Source organism: Podarcis muralis, chromosome 6, assembly GCF_964188315.1.
Source record: "Podarcis muralis chromosome 6, rPodMur119.hap1.1, whole genome shotgun sequence".
Lineage (NCBI taxonomy): Eukaryota > Metazoa > Chordata > Lepidosauria > Squamata > Lacertidae > Podarcis > Podarcis muralis.
Window position 1 is genome coordinate 7,948,461 of NC_135660.1, and position 7,105 is coordinate 7,955,565.

Consider the following 7,105-nt stretch of genomic DNA (forward strand, 5'->3'; position numbering starts at 1 on the left):
TAGGCCAGGTTGAGAGATGGCGACTGGCCCAAGGTCACCCTGCGAGCTTCAGGGTTATGTGAGGATTTGAGCCCAGGCCTTCTAAGTCCTGACACCGGAATATAAGAAGAGTCCCGCTGGATCAGGCCAGTGGTACATGCATCCCAGCATCCCCTTCTCACATGCACACCTGGGGGGAACGTGCAAGCAGAAATCAAACACAACAGCACTCTCCCATCCCACAGTTTCCAGCAACGGGTATTCAGAAGCTTTTCTGTCTCTGATCATGGAGGTTCAGAGCCATTGTGGCTATTGGCATGCTAACCACTGTACCACACTGCCTTGCACATCCCACCACAATAGCCCACACCCAAAATTACATGTTCAAGCAGACATGAAGCAGAGGGCTGAATTCTAGCCTTGGCAGCAGCTGAGTTGAGTGCCCAATGGGGCAGGAGGAACAGGCAGATTTCTGTGCTCCTTCCAAAATGAACCAGAGGCCTCTGGCAGGAGAGGAAGGATCGTAGCAAATTCCCTGGACATCTTCCACCATGGTGGGGCGCAGAAGAAATACCCCCGCCCTATTTCTGGCCGAGGAACCAAGCAGATCGTTTCACCAAAATTTCTCCACGGAGAGGAGAAATCCTTCTTCTGTTTCCCAGGGGTGAAGAAATGGCAGAATCAGCGCAGCTGCTTTAATTTAATTTATTTACTGCTGCAAGAATGTCTGCAGCAGAAGAACCAACTGATATCGGCAGACTTGCCACCTATTTAAACCCTTACACAGTGCCCCCCCCACTCCCAGCCTAATCTCATTCCAGGGTGTTGGGCAGGAGAAAGAGAGAGAAAAAAGAAAAGGGGGGGGGACTCAGAAAGACATTTTTCCTTAGAGTTTCAGCTTGGCTTCGATGCAGCCTGAACTGTCCCAACTAATCCCAATGTACATTAATACAGTATACCAAATTTGCATCTCATTCTTCCTCCAAGAAGCACCAGGTAGCTCTCCCATTTTAGCCCTGCCAAGGTAGGCAAGTGATGGGTAGATTGATTCATAGGATCATAGAGCTGTAGAGTTGGAAGGGAACCCTAAGGGTCATCTAGTCCAACCCCGCTTTGCAATGCAGGAAATGCAGCTAAAGAATTCCTGACAGGTGACCATCCAACCTCTGTTTGATTATTGCATTCGTACCCCACTTTTCCTCCAAGGAGCTGAAGGTGCCGTACATGGCTCTCGCTCTCATCACTGCATCCTCACTGCAACACTGCGAGGTAGGTCAGTGACTAGCCCAAGGTCACCCAGCAAGCTCTTGCTCGAGTGGGGATTTGAACCCCGGTCCCAGTTCGCACTCTAACCACTACACCACACTGCTAAAGGGGAGAGAGAATGATAATGGCTGGCCACTATCAGAAAGTATAACACAAGGATTTGAACTCAGATCTTTCCAGCACTGTAGCTGCTACACCACACTGACTGTCTTCCTAGCCTTTCCCAACAGGTGGCGCTACACCCTGTTACCCTTTTCTGCCAAGCACGGCGATCTGAGTCACAAGTACCTTCTTCCACTCTTGCTAAGGCCACCTTCAAAGGTCAGTTCAAGAACATGACTTTGGAGACGCCGCCAACCTGTCTGCCAAAAGCAAATCCCCTTTATCGGCACTAGAATGCTGAGTCACCGGTTACCTGGGGCCTGGCAGGCTAGTCTATTCCTAGAACTGCCTGTTCCTGCTGCCCTCCTGTGGTAGGGTTGCTCTACGTCCAGAATTTGCTGGACATAGCCGGAATACTGCAGTCGAAAGCAGTGTTTGGGCAAAAATCGCTTAAATGTCCGGGAAAATCTGGACATATGGCAACCGATGTCGGAAGTCTAGTTTTGGGTGAATTTCCTTTAAAACAGCTCAACAACTTCATTTGGGCAACTTTAAATACAGTGGACATTCGGGTTGCAAACATGATCTGTGTGGGATGCACATTTGCAACCTGCAGCGGTGCGTCTGCACACACGTGGGTTGCGTGGCGATACCTGCCCCCTCCCACAGATGGAATAAATAAAGACACCGGACAACAGAATTAAGGCTAATGGGCGAAAAATTGCCACAACTTTATTGATTATAGGTAAGAGCGGTATTGGCCTTAGGCATTGGCCCCTAACAGACTATCCGGTCTAACCGGGGAGGGTTAAGCACCAACAGGGGGAGCCCCCCAGATGTACATCCGTAGGTGCTCCCCAAGGGGTTACCGCTCGGGAGCGCGCTTTAGGCCCTAGCCTCCGTAGGTTTCGGACGAGGCGATGCCCCCCGGAGTCCTTTAACAAACTACCCTCCAAGCATTGGGGGAGGTGATGGCGATCCTCCCCCCCGACCTCATTTGCATAACAATACCCCGGCCAATGCCTAACCGCCAAAACCAAGGAGTTGTGACATTTTGCTACGAGGTAGGCGAAAAAACCAAGTGGCTTAAAAATTCAGCCAATTAGCCAAATGGAAAAACTCCTACCAGGACCCTTGCGGCGACCAGCCGAAGCCCATAGCAAAGTCCGAATGTATACCTAAAGGGTGGGTGGGTGGGAAAACGTGGCTGCTGCAAGAGAGGAAAAGGGGCGAGCCCGGGCTGCCCCGACCTTAAGTGCCCTCAGGTAGCCCCGCCTCCAGTGCCAGCCCATTGGCTGACGCTGCCAGATATGAATTAATGGGATCCCTGAGTCCTGCGGGGCTGGCGCCAGCCCCGCAAAAATGTGGATGGGTGCGTGCGCCTGCAACCCCCCCCCCTCCGTAGATCGGGAGTGGCTTTGCGATTTGGCGTTTCTGCACATGCGCAACCGCCAAAACCTAGAAGCAACCTGTTCCAGTACTTCTGGGTTTTGGCGGGTCCGTAACCTGAAAAAAACGCAACCTGAAGCGTCTGTAACCCAAAGTATGACTCTATATATATTTAGTTTTCCAAGTTTTAAAATTTTACAATCAGTTATCCAACAACCAACATAAAAACAAGATTTCAAAGATTCTGTTGAACTCCCCTCCTCCCCTTTGTGAGTTCTTATACTAGCCTTTTCCTCCTGCATCTTTTATATTAATCCAAATTTTGTACATTATTCGAGCAACTTCATTTGGTCAAAACTAAAAAAAGTTTGCCCTCCCCCCTCAAAAAAAACCTCAACAACTTTGAAATACAGCAACCCTATCCTGTGGCACAATGGGTCTGTTCATCTGGCTGTTAACCAGAAGGTTGGCGGTTCGAGCCCACCAGGGGGTTGGATGATGAGCCTCGCGTTCCCTTCCAACTCCACGATTCTATGCCTATATTAGAACACAGGATGGAACAGGCCAAAGAGGGAGGGAGCCCAACATTACTGTCTGTCCATAGCCTGCAGCAGCAAGGACAAGCCCCACCAATATTGCTAGGTGACCAGAAAAACTCAATTGAAAAAAACAAACACACAAAACAGAAGAGTAATAATGGCCAGGAGAGCAGTGGTTCCCAAACTAACTGCCCCCAAGCCACTTGGTGACCACTTAGTAATTTTTCTGCCTCTTGCAGAAATTGTAATGGTGGTATGGTTTTAAGTGGTGTTTCTGTTGCTTCTTTTCTTTCTCATATTGCATGGGAATTGGATCTCCATGGAATTGACATGTCAAGCATCCTTCACAGACCAACTGGACCAACTGAATGATGCTCCAACAGTCTGCAGGAACCTCCTACAGTAGAGCCAATAACGCCATCAGCCGGCTTAAGTGATGTACTGAAAAGACATGGCGGATCAATGCAATGTTTGTTTGGTGCTAGAAGGATGCCAGGTTTGGCTCCAGCAGCCCTCCCTGAGGAAGGATGGGGAACCCTCTTTCTAGGCAACCTTCTGAGAGTCAAGGATTGGTTGGGTGCAGAGGAATGGTGGGAGGAAGCAGCTGGGGAATCCCCAAAGGAAGAAGGCTCAGAGCCCAGGGAGTGGTGGTGGGCAATGATCAAAGGGAGAAGATTGGGGAGAGGAATTGTCAGAAGCTGAAGAGGTTATAGGGCTTAGTGAGCGGGAGGACTCTGTGGCAGAGAGCAGTCCAGAAGCAGAGGCAGAGGTAGAAGCAGAAGCAGGAGAGGAGAGGAGGGAGGCCAAGAGGCAGAGGTGAGTCAGGCTGGTGAAAAGTCACCCCTCCTGCAGCAACAAGCTTGTCTCCCAGAACCAGAGGAGAAGCTGAAATGGGTGGAGTAGTGGCATGCTGGATGCAGGCGCAGTCTCTGATTGCTTGGAGACAACCTTGGAAAGGAGGGGGCTTAAATGGCTGCAGGGAGGCAGGGACTTTTGGTCTCGGCAACTGATCCTACCAGGAATGAGCTGCTGTGCTCATTAGGCCTGACACTCCGCCAAGTCTGTGCAGGTCGTGTTCTTGCTAATCATGAGTTAACTCCAACTTTAAATGGTGTGATTTACTGCTGGCTGGCTCCTTGAGGAGCACATGCAGGGCAGGGCCAGAGGCAAAAGTGGGTGGAACAAGGAGTGTACACGTTACCTTTGTGGAGTCAGCTGTTTTTAACACACTCTATCGTCTATCCAAACAAGCGAGAGGCATGATCAAGGACACATCTCAGACAGGCAAAAACTCGTGGGAGGTGAAGCAGGCCCTGTGAGGGGTGCGGCCTGGGGAGAATTCCAAGGGCCATGTAGAATGCTTGGAGGGCCACATTGTGTCCTCAAGGCTGAGGTTGCCTGGGCTCTTTAATTGAGAAGACCCCTCTCCAGTCATTGCTTACTGGTGGGTGACTGAGCAGAGGACCACACACCACCTCAAATTCCTATTTGGCAAATGAGTTTGAAACCTTGGGAAGGGGGATTTTAGGGAGTGAACAGCAAGCGCCAATGGGGTCAGGCCACTCCACACCCACTGCTGCTTCTCTGCTTCTAAACGCCCTGTCCAAAAGCAGTTTTCCTGTCTAGATAAATATATGCATGCACCAAAGCCAAGAACCAAGAGCTGCTCTGTCCTAGCTATCTGAAGTTTGGGGGAGATTGCACTAATTACAGCAGATAACGGCGTTCTTTTGCTTATCGCCTACCTGAAGACCCGTGGTGGGAAGCATCTCCCTTTGGGCCCTGTTCTCCTTCTGCACTCAGATGCACACATGCAGACCATCATTTGCTGATAGCTCTTATCCCATCCCATCCCTGGGAGCTGGTGATGCTCCTGGGACTCCACAGCTGTGCAGCCCGAGCTGAAGCCATCCCGAGGCCAGATCTTGCAGTTTGCATTTCCTTCCTCCCTATTTCACAGATAAGGTTATCTGGTCCATATGCCAAGCAGGGGCTCCTGCGCCTTTAAGGCTTGCGGGAAGGGAGGAATGCAAGAAATTCTTTCTAAGCTTCCCACTCCAAGCAGGGTGGACCCTCTGAAGGTTGTTGGACTCCAACTCCCATCAGCCCCAGCAGCATGGCCAATGGTCTGGGGGGTGATGGGAGTTGTTGTCCGACAACATCTTGAAGGTTACAGGTGCCCCTCCTTGTCTTAAAGGTACAGGATCCTTCTTAGGGTACAAACCTGGCAACCCTATGCCACCATCCCTCCTCACTGGATGACGTTTGGGTGAGCAGGTGCTAAGCTGTGGAGTGGAAGAGGCGATTCCAGAGCTGGTCACTCACAGAAGGGAGAAGCTGCCCCTGCTGAAATTCTCTCCTCCATGTGGCCATTACAGGGACAGGAGTTCTTAGCAATGGGTGAACCTGTTTGGATGCATTGCTTAGTTAAGCTTGTGAAGGTCCCATTGATTTCATTTTGGGAGTTCATCACATATCTCAGTCGCTGTCATTGCCATCCACAGGACTGAGAATGCCTTGCAATTGGCTGGCTCCCGGCCACATACCACTTCCCTGCTTAGCCCTTTGACTCCTCTTGCGCATGCATGCTGGACCCAGACATCACATGAGCTTCATTCACAGCTCTTCCTGGCCCATTGCCCACCGCTAGCCAGCCCCTTTGGACTACTTTACAAAAGCTAGAAACCGAGAGACCCTCATTTACATAATTGCGCATGCTTGATGTAAATTTATGCAGATTTAACATAATATGTTGCCAAACATTTCGCCTCAGGTGGAAAGGGGGAAAAAACCCTACGCATGTTTCACTCTAGAGAATCTACTTGCATTAAGAATAATTTCCTGCAGATTGCATCTGACACTGTGTTGTCTGGCTTTCAGTTACATCCACAAATACGCATCAGAGGATCTAAGAACGTCTGACGTATTCAGATTCAGAATATCCATCTCCCCCCCCCCCCAAGCCAGGATGTATATTTCTCATACAGGTTCTGGATTTTTCTAATCTCAGATGGCCACACAGATGTTTCGCTCACTAAATCAAGTGTGGGGAACATTCGGTCCTCTAGGCGTTGCTAAACTACAAATCCCATCAGCCCCAGCATGCATGCGCAATAGCTAGGGATGATGGAGTCTGTAGTTCAGCAACATCTGGAAGGCAAGAGGTTCGCCAGACTTGTCCTGAATGACTCAAAATTGTAGTGGATTGTGTATTAGAGGACTGGAATTGGTCCAGGGATCTGTGTTGAAGTCCCCACTTAATCACAAAGATCACCAGCTGAACCTGGACTAGCTCTCTGGATTTCTATTTTTATTATTGTTGAAAATGCTAGGCATTGTGCAAAAGCAGACATAGCAGAAGCTCTGCTTTATGACCTAATGCAAACTTCACCAACCTAGTGTCCTCCATCTGTTCTGGACAGCATCTCCCAGCAGTCTCACATCCTCCGAGTGTCCCTATTTTCCAGGGACAGTCCCAGATTTACAAAAGCTGTCCCAGTTTCTGTTTTGATCCCAGAATGCCTTGCTTTTCCTTAGGATGTCCCTCTTCTTATCGCAGAAATGTTGGAGGGTATATGGAGTTATGTGACCCCTGAGCCAAGGAGATAAGTAACTATGTATACTTTAAAAAAGGTAAAGGAGCCCTGACAGTTAAGTCCAGTCGCGAACTACTCTGGGGTTGCAGTGCACGGAAATGCCATTTACCTTCCCACCAGAGTGGTACCTATTTATCTACTTGTACTTTGATGTGCTTTCTAATTGCTAGGTTGGCAGGAGCTGGGACCGAGCAATGGGAGCTCACCCCGTCGCGGGGATTTGAACCGCTGACC